The sequence below is a fragment of the Sylvia atricapilla genome, chromosome 1 (assembly GCF_009819655.1).
Source record: "Sylvia atricapilla isolate bSylAtr1 chromosome 1, bSylAtr1.pri, whole genome shotgun sequence".
NCBI classification, from domain to species: domain Eukaryota; kingdom Metazoa; phylum Chordata; class Aves; order Passeriformes; family Sylviidae; genus Sylvia; species Sylvia atricapilla.
This window is the reverse complement of record NC_089140.1, coordinates 95,602,659-95,621,046: the sequence shown is the minus strand read 5'-3', so window position 1 is coordinate 95,621,046 and position 18,388 is coordinate 95,602,659. Positions and strand designations below refer to the sequence as shown.

The window sequence follows — 18,388 nt, the reverse complement described above, 5'->3', positions numbered from 1 at the left end:
ATATTAAGTTAATTAGATAAGCAAGGAAGAAACTAATTTTCTGAGAACTTTCTTGCAACTATTTTTAAGGGATTGGAAGGTTTTGTACCCTACAGATCTCACTCGTATCAGTCACCAGACAGAAGAAACCATGTCCATAATATAATGCTTATCTCAGTTCAGAATATTCTTAGCTCATGTCCTCAAAGTTAGTCTTAGTTTTAGTACTAAAACAGGTAGACATAGGCTCCTATCTGTTAACTAGAATATTCTCCTAATTTGATTTTGATAGTATTTAGTAGTTAGTAAACAGGGGTATTAAATTGACTCATAAATTAGGATATTCGACATCCATTGTTCAATGCAATATTCTTTTTCATACTTTCCAGCTGAGAAGGAGATACTTTCCCAGCTTTTGTCCTGATGAATGTCAAGTCTAAGCCAGCATGGCTGGAAGCAAGCCTGGATGCAAATATTTCATTTGTCGCCCACTATGTTTCACTGATAGTGGCCATAGTGACTGATAGTTACTTCCACTGAGGAGCTGACTTTTATATTTTATTTATCCAATCCTCAGATACATTGGTCCGCTTTTCTCCAGGATGGACTGTCTACTTTTTTTATGTGTCAGTATCCTAACTGATAGTCATAGAGTTTCTTCACTGGGGACAGCAAGGCGAATTTCAGCAGAATTATGTTAAATCTACTCAAATTAATTAATTACATTGCTTGCATAGATCTTTAAAACACTCATAGAATGCACTTTCTATGCCAATCAATGTGTAAATATCATAGGCACTATCAGATCTCAGTTTCTTAAATATTTAAAAAAATATTTCCTCACTAAAAAGAAGACAGAAAATGTGTTATCTCCTGAGTTACTAGGCTTAAATGTGAAAATTGGACAAGAGTATTTCTACAAAACAAACTCAAACCAGGAAAGGAAACTATTAGAAACAGAGATTCCTTTCTACAGGAAGGGACATGCAGCTGGACAGTGTCCTGGTCTTGCACTATAACATCAGCTGTTGTACTACTAGCACTTGCTTCCAGAATGTGACAAATGAAAGCACTCCTCACAGGCAGGATATAACAATTTCATATCACATTCATAATGCACATTATACCTATAAAATTCTATGTAGCCAGGTAAAGTGGGATTATCATCTGTCACTGAGTAGAAAAACAAATACATAGCAACTGTTTATTCCTTATTTAAGCCTACCACTTCTCATTGCTAGTTAGGTTTTTCTTGTAGGTGCGATTTTCACTTTCTTTGACTACCAAGTGATCACACATGGAATTGCAAATGCTATCTGGCTCATCATAGGACTGGGATCATTATGCATGGTTGTTACCCACATGTGATTAAAAATCTGATGTTTTCCACAGTAATCTGACTTCGTTTTAACTTTTGCAGGTAGTCTGTGATTGTTATTCTTTTCTACCCTTGAAAGCTTGAGGCACAAGCCACAACAATTGTTCATTTTCTGTAATGTGTAACCAAAATATTGAACTAACAAGCATTTTAATCTCAAATTTTAATCACAGGAATATTAGCCTTCTTTTGTTTCTTGTACCCCTGTTCAAATTGCACCCAGCTATATCAATATTGTGGTTATTATTGTTGTATATTATCTCATGACATTTCAGTTATAACAACTAGGTGATAGTCACCATCATTCAGTGACATTCTAGGCAATGATTGTTCATATGCTTCAGGTATTTAAGTACTTTAAGAAAATTATAATTAGTTTAATGAACTTCATATTCAATTAGAAACTCAGTTCAGTGTATCTTGGACCTAGAAGACAAAAAAACATTATCATCAACAACGTTTTTCCTCAACTTGCCTGCATTCTAAACCTTGTAACAAACATTCCCATGCTAGGGAGGGTCTAGGAAACTGACACCGTACCTGTTTAAACTATTGTGAGATAAATCAGGATTCAAGCAGTCAACTCTCTTCAAAGAAACCCATGCAATTGTCAGTAAAACAAGTCATCTACAGATCTTGATTCTTAGCTTGTATACATCTTCCTTCCTCTCTCTGACCACAGCAGTGTGCCATCATGTTCTTTAAAATTCTTGTGAGAGTTTATTGCCAATGCACTGTACACTGAAAAACAAAACCCATTTTAAAGATTCAAAACACTGCTTGCTTCCATCTATTTTCCATAAAAGATTGTGCCAAGCAAAGGTCATGACGTAACAATCTTAACATGATGATTTACATCTATGAAACAATGAAAGAATACTTCTGCAAGATCCAGTAAAACTACTGTAAATCACCTAATTAGCCAATGTGAGACTTCAGAGTGGAATCCAAGACTCATTTGTTGTACTGGTTGTGTGTATGATCTATGTTCTAAAGGTTTTCAATCAGAGCAATAATTTGTTTGCTTTGAATGACTCTCCTCAGATACTAAGAATAGCTGATGCATGTGTAAGCTTTTAGTGCAAAGGATGGACAGAAAATATGGATAGAAGAATAAAACAACCTGAAAAATAAAGGACATACTAGCAAAAAAGAAACTAGTTTTAATCCAGCACACCCACTCAGCCAGATATTCTTCACTGGATCCATTTCATCTGTTGTATCTTGTTGCAGCATGCAAAGAGAAAGAGGTGTCTCCAGCAGCAATTAAAACAAACCTATGTCTAACCTTCAGACTTTTCTTTCCTTTTGACTTGGTTTTCATTAAGTTTTGGGCTTTAACAAAACAAAGCAATAATAGAAGAAAAAAAGGAGAGAAAAAAAAAGGAAAAAAACGGGGAACTGGTTTTTAGTTACTTTTTATTTTTTAGTATGTGTATTGTATCTGCTGACTTTGCATGAGCTTTTGTTGCATAATTCCTCATTGGATCAGCCAGGTTATATCCACAAGAAATAAAAAGTATTCAAAGAGGTTTGACAGATTTCCAGTGCGGTACAATGGCAGGTCAGAGCATGTGAAAGGCTCTGTACTCTAGTACAGCATCTTCAACTTTTTAGCCACATTTGTTGAAGTTATATGCCATGTTTCTTCCAAATTTCACTAATTTAAGAATTCCAGATCACTATTTGAAACTATTGTAGTACATGTTAATAGATATGTTTGGCACTTATTTGCGATAATAAGACATCTTCATCAAATAAAAGTTACGGTAAGGTACATCTTTATATCATAGTGAAATAAAAGAATATTTTTAAGAAATCCCTTTATAGCTCAAAACACTGAAAAGGAGGAAAGGAAAGAAGGAAATGAAAAGTACTTCAGAGAACAATTCAGGAAAAAAAAAAGTGTTTAATATTACAGCAGGACCCTCTTCAGGACACTCCAAAACATTGCTGCTTGTACCATTTAGATTTGAAATTATTATACTTAAATCAACTTCAAACATCTCCTCTGTTAAAAGAAAATGAGTCAATATCAATGCCAACAGATTTCTGCTGCTATATTCAACAAAATCAGGGTGCTAAGAAAATAGCATACATATTTATGAGAAGAGTTTCTGTATAGATGGATGCTATCAACTCCTAATAAAAAGAAAGAACACTTAAAAATATTTATGAGCTATTGAACAAATAGTTAAGAATAATGAAAATAGGTAGACAAACAACATCAACAACAGAAAAAAAACAAACCTACACCCTAGAAAGCACCTTTATTTCCTATGTCATTTATACAAAAGCCATTCTTATCACCTTCTATTTTGTTACAACCAGTTCATATTAGCAGACAGCTGAGACGAATTGAGCAATGCACAAAGATTCACAGACAGTGCAAGATAGCAAGATTCAACTGATGTCTTTGTGAATATAGACTGTGGGTTAACACAGTGATTTTTTTTTTTTTCATTCAACATAGTTCAGACTTTCTGAAACACTGAAATGAGACCATAGGCTTCAAGGTGCACAAAATGTTTGGCACTGGTGTCTCTGCTGGTATTCTCACCACTCTGTGAAAACTACCAAACTACCTCTTCTAATCCCATTTTTATATAAGTAACCCCGTCCTTCCATGTAGTTCCTCAAAACATGCATACACCATACCACAGAAAGTGACTATATGTAGAATAGGTATGCAGCAATCCCTTACCTTTGTGTATCCTTAGGTGCCTGAAGACCTACTCTTCCTTCATCCTTTCCCCATGGGCTTTGCTTTTTTGACCTAAGCTGCCTAGTGCTACTTAGCAGGATTCGATTTTTCAGCTAATTCTTTTTTTTCAGTGTCCTACTGTGACGAACTCGAGGTGAACCATACCTCTGTCAGAGCCCTGTGGCAAAAGGGGGGTACAATACTGCTAGGAAATTGTGTGGGAATGAAGAAGAACATTATTAGCAGAGTTGCCTCTGTGATTTGTGACTACATGATTGATTTCATTAATTGTTATCTTTTAATCCATAAGTTTGCACTTGTGCACTTCATTGTTTCTGAATATTGACTTTTGGATTGTGTCCAGATATTTCAGACTAATTCCTTTATCTGAAGACCATTTTGAATACCTTCTCTCTTGCTAGTACCCTTATGATTCATCCTGTCAATTTAATAAACAGATTCACCACTACACCATCCTGTCTGATAAAACACTGAACAGAACTGAATCTACCTTCAGATTGCTCTGATATACTGTCCAGTACCTCCTTCCTTTTTAGTTGTGAGCAGTCATTAAATGCGAAAATTCTATCAAAGTCATGCTCCTCGAACAGGTACAAAATAGTTTCTTTTTATTTAGAAAAATATCATGGAAGATAATATTCTTAGACCTAATATCAAGATGATATTGTACCTAATGTGCCCCTCATCTATAAAGCCTGTTAACATTTTTAAGAAAGAAATTTTCGCTGTTTGACTTCATTTGTTGACATGTCAGATACTGCTCATCTACATGCTGTCTTCTGAATGTTTTTTATCTTATTTGCTGAGATTTTGTTCTTTTATTATTTTCTCTTTTCCCTCTTAAAAACGAAGAAAAGATTTTCAAATAAATGGGAATTCTCACATTTTACAGGAACACTCCTAGTTCCTTTTTTCAAATAAATTCTAGAAGCATCTTTCATCTACCCAAGGCTTTGGGATTTATTTGAGGGGACTTTTGATGGTTTTATTTTTTTCACTTTTTATTTTCTATTTCCACATCATATGGTCTAGATTTAATGTGTACATATTCCTACAGTTCCCCACGTTCCCATCTATGCAGTTCACTAAACGTCTGCTTTGTTATATATTTCAAAGTCTTTAATTTTGCTCTTTTCACCTCCAAAACTTTACGTGTCTCTGTCATCTCTTTCATCTTATGAATAGCTGATCTATATTTATCCCATTCATTTACAAATAGAAATTTTAGTAGAAATAATAATTATACCTTTCTATAAAAAATAATAATAAAAGTTTGGGGATTTTTCTTAACATGGAGTTCTTGGGGTGATACCCCAAACTTATAAAATAACTTTTCTTTACTTCCCTATTCTGCAGAGGAGAACAATAATATCAGCTAATACTGGTGAAAATCACATTAAGTCTTATTTCTCCCATTTTTACAATAGCAGGCTATTGAATTATAACTTTTCAGAGAGTTTTAGAAAGTCAGAAAGCACATCCTTAAAAGTATGGGTTACTCAAGGCTACCACTTCTACTGCTGCAAAAAGCAGATGAGAGAAGAAAATGCCTGTAACTATCCTTCACTAAACAAAAGAGGTTACTAAGGATATACACCATTATTCATTATAGGAATATGAGTGCCAGCATCAGATAAGGAAGTATTGTTATGTGGAAATCAAAGAGCCAGTTCCTTTTTGTATGTCCCAGTTTTACCCCGCACACACTTGCCTAAAAGTTCTTCTCCACAGCAGATGTTTGGCGATTTGAGCTCTTGATGTGTCTCACCCACCACAGCTGTGCCATGGGAACAGCACTGTCCTTCACATGCTTAATGTTCAGCCTGGGAGGTTCGTGTGCAGGTAGAGTCATGGTGCACAGCCAGGTATTGCCATTAACGAGGGTGTGGGCAGGGTGTTTGTATCTGTAAGGAAAGCACCAAAGCCAGTGACCCTTATCCTCCAGTCGTGGACATGCAATCATTGTTATCTTAAGACTTTAAGGAGACTCATTAGCAATTTACTGTACTGGAAATGCACTGATTTTAATAAATTGCAGTGGAGTACTCGGTATAGTGATTTGCTAACTGTTCCTTAGGACTTGAAGTAAAATGGCAGGAAAGACAAATCATGTGCAGAATAATTCTGTTTCCACCCAGGTTAAGGAAATAATGAAAACTACTAGATTCACGCAGTACAAATCTGATAGTTGCAGATAGTCATCTCACAGTTTAATACACACCTGCTCTTCCTAAAACATATGTTAATTTGTTTGCAAATTGGAGCCTACCTATTCTAAACTCCAAAGAAAGCATATTTTAGCTATAAGTTGGAAGGTTGAACTAGAGAGGTCCTCATCCTCTTTCATAATATGAGTGACATAAGCTGGATGTGCTGTAGTACGATTCACATTCTAAGATGACTCACAGGCAACACACAGAGTCTTTACCCTAAATGAACTTTCAACTTTTTCAAAGAGTTAGCAAATTTGACCCTACTACTCAGCTGAATAAATTGGTATTGGATAGATGGAAATATATCTCAGCATTAAAAAAATAAAATTAACATATAATAAAATATAGTACAATGAGGAAAGAAAAATACGATTAAATATCATGCATTAGAAAGAGTATTGCTTTTTAAATGCTCAATACAAAAGTCTCACAAGAATGTGTCAACTCTGAAAACTCACAGCTGCAAGCAATGTTAAAATATTTTACTTTAAATGGAAGGCCTATGCACTCACAGATGTAAAAATTCTACTTATTTTCCACAACATTATTTCTGCAAGTTTGGGGGGATTTTGTTTTACTTTGTTTTGTCATTATTTTTATTTTCTTTTAAATACTTTGAGTCTAAACTCTCCAAAATGTCATGTTTTTATCTCTGAGTTGTTCTAATGATCACACAGTTGTCTGGGGATTTGGTTCCTTGTTAGCCTTTAGTCCTAAATGGCCCTGCTGAGCACTGTTGCTTTCTAATTATTTTAAGCGTATCAATTAAACCTTCTTCTTAGTGTTTACATCAGAGACTTCTGTGTAAGAATGGCAGAAACCCTCACAGAAAGTCATCAGATCAGTTCAAAGACTGGTGACAAAGGTCATTAACAAAATGACAGAAAGAGAAGGGTTTCTTTCTACACAGTCTTGAAAAGGGAAAGAAATGTAATGAGAACACTACTCTGAATCCTCACTTTCTCAGTGCTGGCTGTAGCCCTTAAAATGCCTGATTACAAGAAATCTATTCAAAGACCTTTGTTTAGCCTGAAAAAAAAAAAAAAAAGAAAAAAAAAAAAAAGAACTATTTAGCCCCATTTCAACTTGACAGATATCAGCTGGAAATACAATGCAATAGAGAGAAAATAGTCTAAGAGTTTCTGTCGTGTGTGTGGAAGAAAACTTCCTGACACAGTTGGCAAGGGAGCCAACTAGGGAAGATTACCATGGGACCTTGGGATTTTAGTGTACAGAGAAGGACTCATAGGTGCTGTGATGTTTGGAGGCCATCTTGGGCATAAGAGTCATGAAATTTATATGAATTTCAGCCATAAGATGTAGTATTATATGAAGAATAGAATAACCTCCTTAGATGTTTTATGTTACATATTTCATTACTCAGTTGGAATGAACTGTTTACAAGTGTGCCATAAGAGCTATGATAACTAATTTATTTAATTGAGCTTAAACTTTATTGAAAATTATACTGAATGTTATAGAATTTGAAATCCAATCTAATATTCAAACTAATTATATATATGCATATGTATATACTGCACAGGGTAGGGACATAATTAGATCTTGATAAAATAACCATGCTTTTTTACTGCCTCACTTATTTTCTCTTTATTTTTTCATGCAACAGTTGCAGGTGATCTTCTTGTCTTCCCATGGGATTGCTTTGTATATGCCTATTTTTCCATTCAGAGCCCTGAATCCTTCTCAGGGCTAATCAGACAGTATTATAAAATACTATTCACATTCTGTCAGAACAAAACCCCATAATGCCCAGAATCTCATCATCCATATTGCTCGAGACTGGATTTTTGCAGGGGTGCATTAGTAAAGGAAAAGAAGTTAAACAATTCTCTCAATGAAGGCTCCTTCTGCAACTCTGAGGTTTTAGTGCTGCAGCCACATTATTGTGTTTAATAGCCCTTAATGGGGCTTACTTCCATCCATTCAGCTAATTGCTTTTTGAACCGATTTATATTTTGGCATCAAAAACATCCTGCAGCAATGAGTTACACAATATAATCATGTATTATATGAAAAATAATTTACACTTCAACCTGATAATTTACTTGGGCTCTTGCTAGTTTTTGTGCCATGAGTGGTGAATAACATATCTTAAATCACTTTTGACCTGCTATTCATTACTTCATATATTTCAATTATATCATCCTTACTTATCCCCTTTTTCAAATTTGAATAACCTTGCTTATAAAACTTCTCCTTGTATAGAAGTCATAGTCTATATTTCATTATCAAAATTACCCTTGCCAGTACCATTTTTAATTCTGATGATCCCAGCTCAGTAGAACAATGAGTTTTGATCTTCTGTAGTTTTATAGTGGAAAAACATGCAGTAAACAATATGTGCAACACCAGAGACTTCACCAAACTCTGTATTTTTTGTGAACAAAAACTTTTTCTTCCTCTTTTGGACACTAGTGATTCTATGAAGGTACCTTTCTTGTAATCTCATGGCAACTTTATCTCTCCAAGAACCTTGTTGAGACAATTTTGCAACAGATTCTTGCAAATGCATGCATACTGTACCAACCATAACAAATCTGACTGTGTGCTCAAGTGATTTCTTCATACACCAAATGAATGCGAAATGTGACTTCCCTTTACAAAAGCCACATAAACTGTTCTTCATAGTGTTATGTTTATCAATGCATTTATTAAAGCAACCATTTTCTAATATTGCAAAAGGTTTACTCAGCATGAAAGTTGTCTGTAGTTCAGTGAGTTTTAAATATTTTAAGCCTTCATTAGCCAAATACCAAAACTAATTAGAAGGGCTACCTGCAAATCACTACTTTGTACACATTTAGCAATTATCAATCACAATTAACTATAAGTTCAGCAATGTCTCAGTTTTCTCTCCTGAAACTCCTGGTTGAAAACATTTTGATCTTGGTGATTTATTGCTATGTCTGTAATCTTTTCTACTGTTGCTACAACTTAAAACAGAAGGATGAGTCCAATCTATCATTGAGCTATACAATCACCTTGGAGCCCAGATGTTAAGCCAGTATTTTGACAATTCCTCCTTACCTCCTGCTCAGTTTCCAGTTCCAGTGGATGCTGAAGCTCTGTTTAGAACTCAGGTCTTCTAGAAATGAAGTCTGTATTAGTTTTGTGAAAAACTTACTTTTTCTTCAAACACACAAATATCTGCCAACTTACCATTGATATGACTCTTATATGAGTAGCTAGAACATCTGCAATAGTGCATAGGATTGTTTATTCAAGCTGAAGATTGCCCTTTTCATTATTCTACACATGTACAGAAATCAAACATTGCCAATTACATTCTGTTCATGTTTCAGGTTTGGTCTTTCCATGAAAACTTCGAACTTAGGCAATGCACGAAGATGAAGAATTAGTTTCTCATGTTACTCTGAAAGTCTTGATGCTTATCTTATATATATATATATTTTTTTTTTTTTTCCCTGTGTGAAGACCTTGTTAGCTGAACTACACTTACCCACCTGTACATTTGTGTTTTCTATTTATATACAGCCTTTCATTTAGTATTTTTGTAATCATGCTCTGGAAAGATGAGGTTGTCTAGGTGAAATTTACCTAAGAAAATGTGCCAAAATTTACTAGTGAGATTAAAAAGCTAATAAAGTTGTAAAATGTAGATCCTCCATATACTGTCAGTCTATGATTAGATTTCTATATAAAGAAGCTATAAGAGAAACTCTAAGAATCTTGCATAATAAACAGTACAGACATTAAAGAAGGCAATGAAAAGTAGACAAGTGTTTGCAAATTACAAAGTAATGATACAGCAATTGTTTAAAGCCTACAATTATTATTATGGTTATAAAAATGTGATGAGTACTGCAGTATTTTTAATCTAAAAGATACTTTTTATATAAATTAATTTAAAAATATTTTATTGTTTGACAAATTTATAGTTTTTTAATATCTTACCTTTTGGTCTGGAAAAAAAATTTAAAATAATAAAAATTTATTTTGTCACAGATGGGTTTCATTATTCCATAAACTGACATTTTAACAGTTACTTAAATGTTTAACATATAATTTTCTCTAACAACTAGTCATCAGCCAAAATTCACCAACATATTTCATTACATTCAGAAATGTATCACAACAGTAATTTAATATTTTTCTCAACTTCAGCTGTTGTGTTTCATACACGGGTATCCCTTTCATGTTTTGATTAATTGATAGATTATTTAAATTGCAGATTACCTCCTTCCAATCCTAGATGTCCCCTCTTGGACCTACTTAAGTTTCAACTCACATCTTATAAAAAAAGAAATTTCATCATCTGCCTACTTATTTATAGCAGTAGAATTTTCCTTTGATCTCTCTTTTATGCAGCATTTAATGCCTCTACATTTAATCCAAAACCATCTAAATGTTCATTTTATGTATTTTTCAACCCTACACAGTAATACATTTTCGTGTCCATTCTCCTTCTGTTCCTTTTTTCCTAATCTCATAGGTCATCCTCTCACAGATCTTGATGCTACACAAGAATTTTGGAGTTAAAAAAGAATTGATTATTTCACTCACTATTATACCTTTGATAAATCACAGCAAAATGTTAAAGATTCGAGTTTTACCTCTCTTTTTGACAAAAGAAAAGGATTATATTTTTTTTTTCCCAGCTAGATTGTAATTTTATTTAAATATTGAAAATAAAATCCAATCCACCATTTATTTAAAAATATTTGAGGGGGTTAATTAAGTCAAAATATAAAAGTAATGTGTATACTTAAACCCTGTCTCTAGAACTAAACTTCCTCAATCCACAAATTTTGGAAGTCCAGAAGCCACAGGATAACAAACAGATATTCTTTAACACAGGCACATCAAAAAGGCCACGACTAAAGACACAGATATTCAGAGTCCATAACCTTTTTTTTTTTTTTCTGCCAGTCTACTTCTTTTACTTTTCTATACATAATTTTGTGTAGCACTTCCAAGAGTACCTGTGTTCCTACGTAGGAATTTAGCTCTCAAGCTGCACTTTTGCATTTCACTTCAGAAAGTATATCTGTAACTAAAATGACAGCACTCACAAGAAATGCAGGCACTGAGCTCCTGAGATACCCAAAGATATACAGTGCATTAGACAGTAGCATTCATACAATTCATGGCATGTACCCAGGTTCTACCAGACAAACACTGGAGGATGGGTAAAATAGTCCAGTTGATGACTCAGTTGATGTTTGGTTTCTCTAAGAGCCTGCACACAAGTAGCTCTGAGAACTGTGAACTGAGCCATACACATGTACCAGATGTGGCTGCTCTTCTGCTCCTTGGGGTGAGGTGGGCAGCAGCTGCAAGGGTCTGTGGCACACCCTCCACCCCAAAAGGCAAGTGAACAGGACTGGCTGGGAGATGAGGGATGCCAGACTGGAGAGCTCGAGTGAGAGGAACCCGCAGGGGAATGTGGGCAGGAGGGTTGGTTTCCGATTGGGAAGTTTGCAGGCACATACTTCGATATAAATTGATTAGGCAGCTGTGGCAGTGTAGTAGCTGGTTGTGATGGCGCTGGCTGCTCTGTGCCCTCTGAACGCCCCCAGGCATACCCATGCCAATGTAGAGGTCTCAGCATAGCACAGTTAGCTCAGAACCATTACAATCAAAGCTAGAAGTACCACTAGAGGGCATTGAAAACACCGCAAATAACTTTTGTCCAACACCGACAAAAAAGCTTGAACAGACCCAGATGAGAAAAGCCAGGAGGGATGACAAGAAGGGTACAGAAAACATATGGGTCTTATGCAGTGTATATTCACAGAAATAGAGCTGAATTGAAGGTGTTGAAGGTCCAGAGATAACAATGCCAGACAGTTTCTACAGAAAAGATGAGTTAATACTGAATTTTATGTCAGCACTCAGATAATTAGCTAATTTACATATTTCAGCCTGTAGGCCATCTACTTAATGACTAGTGAATGTTATAAAACGATGACAAAAATTATGTTACATACAGCACCTAAAGATCAAATGGTGATCTTTAGCTTCATTGAGGGCAATAGAAACAGCAGTGGGTAACAAACGCTTTAGATTTGCCAGTCGAGGCAAAGAAAATTGTTGAGATGTCTGTGCAGGTTGAGCAGGAGGGCAAAACAAAGGGTGCCTGCAATCATCCAAAAAGCAGAGTTCTCATTTCTATTGTAACAGTAAGACATTTTTGCTTCATATTATCTCAGCTGTGCAACAGAACTAAAAGACACAAAGGAAAAGGCACCTTGTAAGTAACAAGGTCTGTCAAGTATTGTCACTCATACAAATACATGTTAAGTTTTTCTACAGGCTTTTCCCAGCACTGGAGAATTTTTTTTCTCTTCATTCTCTGTTTTATCTTAAAAAAAATAAATAAAATAAAATAAAAACCACAAAAAAAAAAAAAAAAAAAAAAAAAAAAAAAAAAAAAAAAAAAAAAAAAAAAAAAAAAAACCCAACCAACACAATCCCGCCAATGGTGTAGTCACAACATATCTTTTTAGAGGCTCAGTATCCCAAATGGTCACATAAACAGAACCTCCTTACCACAGTTTGTACTGCCTGGAGGGATCATATCAAAGATTTATTTACCCTTTAGAGTTATTCTTTAGGAGAGAAATGTCCCCCTGGATCATTTTATTTTGTTTCTGGTCTGAAAAAGTCTGCATACAAATATATTATACAGGGCAAAGTCAAAGGGGTATCAGCCCTTTAGGCCAGTAGGTCAAGCAGGACCAAAAATACTTCACAGAGTGTGGAAAAATGAGAAAATGGAAGACAGCCACAGCTGGAGAGAAAAAAACCCAGTATCTCTTATGATAGAAGAGGAAAAATGAATCAAAGTGTGAAAGCAGACTTCCTAAAACCTCAAGTCAGCTGTGAAATCCTAATTTTGATATGTACAATATATATCCTCCTATCACCAAGGAAGAAAAAATATAGAAAGAATCTTCCATGTAAAAAAGGCAGAAAACAGACAAGCATACGTAAGGAAGAGGTTTTTTTAAACAAAGCTTTCCCTGCTGATAGTGAAGTATATGGACAAAAAAGTATATATATATACCTGAAAACAATGACAAAAATAGATCCAAACTGGTAAATGTTGTTTTAAGTTTTAACATAAAATTTGTTCACACAACAATGATATTAATTGCAAATTTTTATCAACAAATTTTCTCAGAAAAATTAAGTCTAAGGAAAAATGTCTTATGGGATTTGTCAATTTTGATGCATTCTTGTAAAAAAGTGACATCCTCAGCCACAAGCTTTATTGTCACATGCATATTCCTAACATTTCAGACTACAGAGGCTCACAGATTTAGTATTACTTTAGTAGACAGCATGGCTGATCTTACATGTTACTGATCCTCTAGAAGTATGGGGTTCAAATGGAGCATCCAGCAGAGCCCTGTGACAGAGGACAGCTTTCAGCTGGTGACCAAGCTGTCTGAGAGAGAGAGAGAGATGCAAATCCCTTTCTTCTCCTTACATTACCCAGATTTTTGTTATAAGTTTCAGCTCTTGCTTCTTGCTATTCAAAATTCAAAATGCTACAGAAGTTCAAATTTTCCATTTGAAGTGTGTGGCACTGGCATAGAGACCACAATCCCTGAACGAAATGATTTGACAGTCACCTAAACAGTTTAATTTGTGAAATTCCCTCAGGAAAATATAAATTTCTGTAGCATGCACCAATTATATTATCATAGGTTGCTGCTGTATCATCCAGTAGTGGTTACTTCATAAATATTAAAATAAAATATTTTACATAAGAATAACACATTGTAATAATATATTGTGTATTGTATGTAATATGGTCATTTCTAGAGCCCCACAGAGTGAAATTATTTTTCATTTTAGGTTGTTACAACAGTAGCAGTATATTTAAAATTTCTGCGATTCAACTTACCTTAAGAAAAAAATATCCATTTTCCTACTGCACTTACAAAATCGTGAACAGAAGGACCATTAAATGTTTTAGGACATCAATAGAAGCATACTTTAAATGGGCATTAAGGCACAGTGTAAGATAAATCTATGAGGCTTGTAGACATTCTGTTCGGAATCTCTGAGGACAAAATATCTTTCACGCAAACATTTCTTATGTAACTTTTTATCAGATCTTCAAGCCTCCAGAAATCCTTATGGTTCTCTTAAAAGTAATTTTTTTAAGAGAAAGGGGTCATTAATTAGAAGTGTACTAAGCAAAACAAGAAGGTACGTTTGGAAACTGCTCTTTATCATTATGTTGATAAATCTGTGCATTTTTTCTGTCTTGGTGTGCTTTTAGGTAAGCTGTCCTTTTGTGATCAACTAATGACAGCCAGCATTTTTTTGTAATTTCTCTTTTAACAAATGTACTATGTCATAACATTCAGCAAATATTAGACTGGACATGATATATCTCTAAGAGAATATAAAAATAAATCCACAATATTTAGGGAACTGTGACCCAAACAAATTCACTGATAAACTACTGAAACACAAAATACATCAACCTACACTAACAACCCCTGAAGAACTTAATTAATAATACCTCCTTACATAATACTCTCCTACTAAACCACCAACCTCCCCCCCCCACCCCCCCAAAAAAGTTAAAACAAGAAAACTGCAAAGCAAACAAACAAACAAAAAATCCCAAGCAATGCAATCTTTGGAAATATTTTCGTGAAAGAGATATGGTGGGTTTCAGTTTTTTTCTGTATACATTTACAAAATAAAGTATTCTGTTAACCCTGAAATTCTTCTGGAAAAGAGATAAAAAAGCAGTAATCTTTTTTTTAAACAAAATTTCAAGATCAAGTGTTAATAGCCCTCTTTTTATTTTTTACAGAGTATCGAGTAGTGTATGAACGATTTGCTAGAACCTGAGGCATCTTTTTTCCACTACTAGTTTGTAGATTCACTGATATTCTCTAGAAGTGAAGGTTTATACTACCAGGTACAAAGAGAGATACCTTAACAAAGTACAAAAAATATTACATTAGTATAATTATATTTTTCATATATGTATATGTATGTAATCCAACAGAACATTAGTTCCTGTCTTAAATGTAATCATTCATTGACTACTACAACTGTCAACAATTATTAGGTATGTTGCTATTCCCCTGGAGGCAGCAAGTCACAGAAAGTCTATGCCATTTTAACTGAATCTGTTTCCTGAAGAGAAATAGAAATATGTGCAGTAATATAAAAAGTCATTTTTATGTTTTTTTTCAGTTGAGGATCTATGTATTTAATGATTGCTCAGTCTTAGAAAACAACACTATCTTGCTTTAGAAGTCAGAGGATATATTTTAATTACTGTGGTCAACACTCTACAGTGTTGATTTAACATTTTAGGAGCCATTTTAATGGCTCTTTCTCTGCCATTTTTTTACATTTTCAAAGATATTTGCAAAACATCAGGATATAGTGCTTCATGCTGAGAATCTGAATTGGATTATTTCAAATAACAATGTTATCATGCAGATCTACAATTGTAAATAATTTTCAATTAATTAAAAAATATTTCTGCTAGTACAACTTTCTGTAAATAGTTTGATTTCAATAATGCTGTGATTGATTTCAATAATGCTTTACCAAGCCAGACCAAATTGCATTTCCATTCATCTTGTCAACTGTAAAGTCTTTTTTCTTGTGCTATTCTGCCGGTCTTCCTTGCTGAAAGGTTTCTATCACTGTCAGTGATCCACTTTCCATCCATTTCTAACACTACTTTAGCACGAATAATAAATCAATTTTCTGTTAGATTGGTGATTGCTCTACTTTTTCTGTGATGTATTGTATTAGACCAATAAAGTCTAGATATTGTGCCTCATGCAGTTGTATATAACATCTGAAAAACACAAGATAATTCTCATTATGAAACAAAACAATGGCAGCATAGGAGTATTCGAGGTGCTTTTCACTTGTTCTGGAAATATATTAAAAATGTATTATCATGCACTTAAGCAGCAGCTGAAGCAGCTTCTACACTCAGTAAAAATGTAAGAAATTTAAGAGGGTTTTCTTTAAAATAATCTTCCTCTTGACGGAGCACTTATCGTAAAAGTAGCTCAGGTAGTTTTGGGGGAATGAGAAAATATTTTCCAGTCCAGCTGACCATGTTCTTGTCTTTAGGCAGTATCAGAGGGAACTGAGACCTCAGATTAAATGAAAGTGTTTTCCATCAGAGTTCTAACTTAAAATTCTAATCTACGTCTTCTCCAAGCTTCAAGAAACCTGTTTCTTTTTTTTTTTTTTTTCAGTATTGTCACAAGGCTCTGAGATCTTGAAAATCCACAGGTACCACAGAAAATTCTGTTAATGGTTCAACTTTTCCATGTGGAAGTAACCAGGGCTTAAAATAAATTTCCAGAGAAATTGTTATGATCTGTACCTTGTCCCTGCTATAGTAGTAACTGGACCCAAAGCTTGTATGTAACTAACAAGGAGATAGTTCTTACTCAGATAGGAAAGGACTCTCCCATGTGTTTTCTTCCTCACAAAATTTACAGACACAAAATCAGCATTTTAGGTAATATTGCTAAAAAGGTGAGGACTAATTACATAACTTTGGTCAAAATATTTTTGTTGTTTTTGTTGGTTTGGTGGTTTTTTTTGGTGTTTTTTTTTTTTTTTTTTTTTTTTTTTTGTGTTGTGGTTTTTTTTGTTGTTTGTTTTGTTTGTGTTTTTGTTTGTTTGTTTTAGGGGTTTTTTTTGTTTGGTTTGGTTTTTTGAGTTTGGGTTTTTAGGGGTTTTTTTGAGTGTTGAGGTTAATTATTTTTGCATGTTGGTTACTTTTCTGGCTACATTGCTTAGATGCAAATGTTTTACTTTGAAAGTGGAATTTTTTGGTTTTTTTGGGTTTTTTTCTTGTTCATTTGGCAGAGGAAAGATAAATGAGAGTCATATATAACATTCATACCTTGAAATGGCTAATGGTAACTGATTGGTAACTCCAGTATAATAATTTCTGAATTTATGGATCAAATACTGAAGTTTAATGTGTTTTATTTTTAAAGATAAAAAGTGAGAACATCGGGCTTTATTATCTTCTTGCCAACAGTAATCTGAAAATCAGCTCTGAACAAATCAAATAGTCTGATCTTGCAAGTTTTATGGCTTTCCCTGCTAAATCTGTCTGTTTTCCATGAGCATGGGAGAAAGGTCATAGTGCAAATTCTCTGAATCACTCATCCTTTGTGCCTCAGTGCTGGTGAAGTTATAGAAGTAACATGCTTAGAAGAAACCTCCTTTACACAAAGTTATGTTTCCTAACCTTTTTTACCTGAGGGATTATCATACAGTAAGGATGATATGGTCAGGGGCCATAAGCAGGAATGTCTATTTTTCTGCTGTGAGAAGAGGTGACACAATCCATTCTACCATCATCTTCCATTCTCTCCCTAAATCTAAAAAAACTATTGCAGTAATACACTCAAAATCTAGGCACTTGATATCCCTGAATACAGCAAAAAGATCAAATAAAATGTGTTTCTGGAAACAAAGCTGGTGCTGAAATTGCACTGAAGCCTCATCGTTTGCAAGATTGCTCAAACAAGTGTGATTTTTCAAGACATTTTTGTCTAGGAGTTTGATCCTAAGAAAAAGATTCTCCAAACAGAAGAAGGACCAAAACAGCTAGAATGCTGTTTCCCTCTCTGTTTTGTAAGCTTTAAAAAAAGGCCAAAAATCTCAAAACAAGCCTTTTAGCCACAGTCCATATTAAAAATAGACCACTCACAGAATTTCTACACAAGATATCAACTGAGCCAGACATTGATAGCTGTGAAGTCGTGGATTTCACTGTTATTAACTTGATAACTTCTACATAAAGTAAATTTACCCTTTTTATGTTTAGCACCATTTCACAATATGTCATGCTTTAACCTCAGCCACTAATCAAGCCCCAGGCTGTCACTCACTCACTCCCCACCCTGTGGGGATGGGAGAGAGCACTGGAAGTACAAAAGTGAGAAAGCTCGAGGGTTGAGATAAAGACAGCTTAATAGGAAAAGCAAAAGTCACACGTATGTAAAGCAAAACTAGGAATTCATTAACCACTTCCCTGGAAGGCAGGTGTTCAGCCATCTCCAAGAAAGTCAGGCTCCATCA

General features: G+C 34.5%; 1 long non-coding RNA gene across 1 annotated transcript in view; it reads right to left on the bottom strand.

The window, feature by feature from the left end:
* The window catches only part of LOC136369094 (uncharacterized), a 383,548-nt gene extending 370,801 nt beyond the window's left edge, over positions 1–12,747 (bottom strand). The window contains exon 1 of the long non-coding RNA XR_010744956.1: positions 12,674–12,747. This is a non-coding gene — a long non-coding RNA (uncharacterized lncRNA). The remainder of the gene's footprint in view (positions 1–12,673) is intronic.
* Between the last annotated feature and the right edge of the window lie 5,641 nt (positions 12,748–18,388).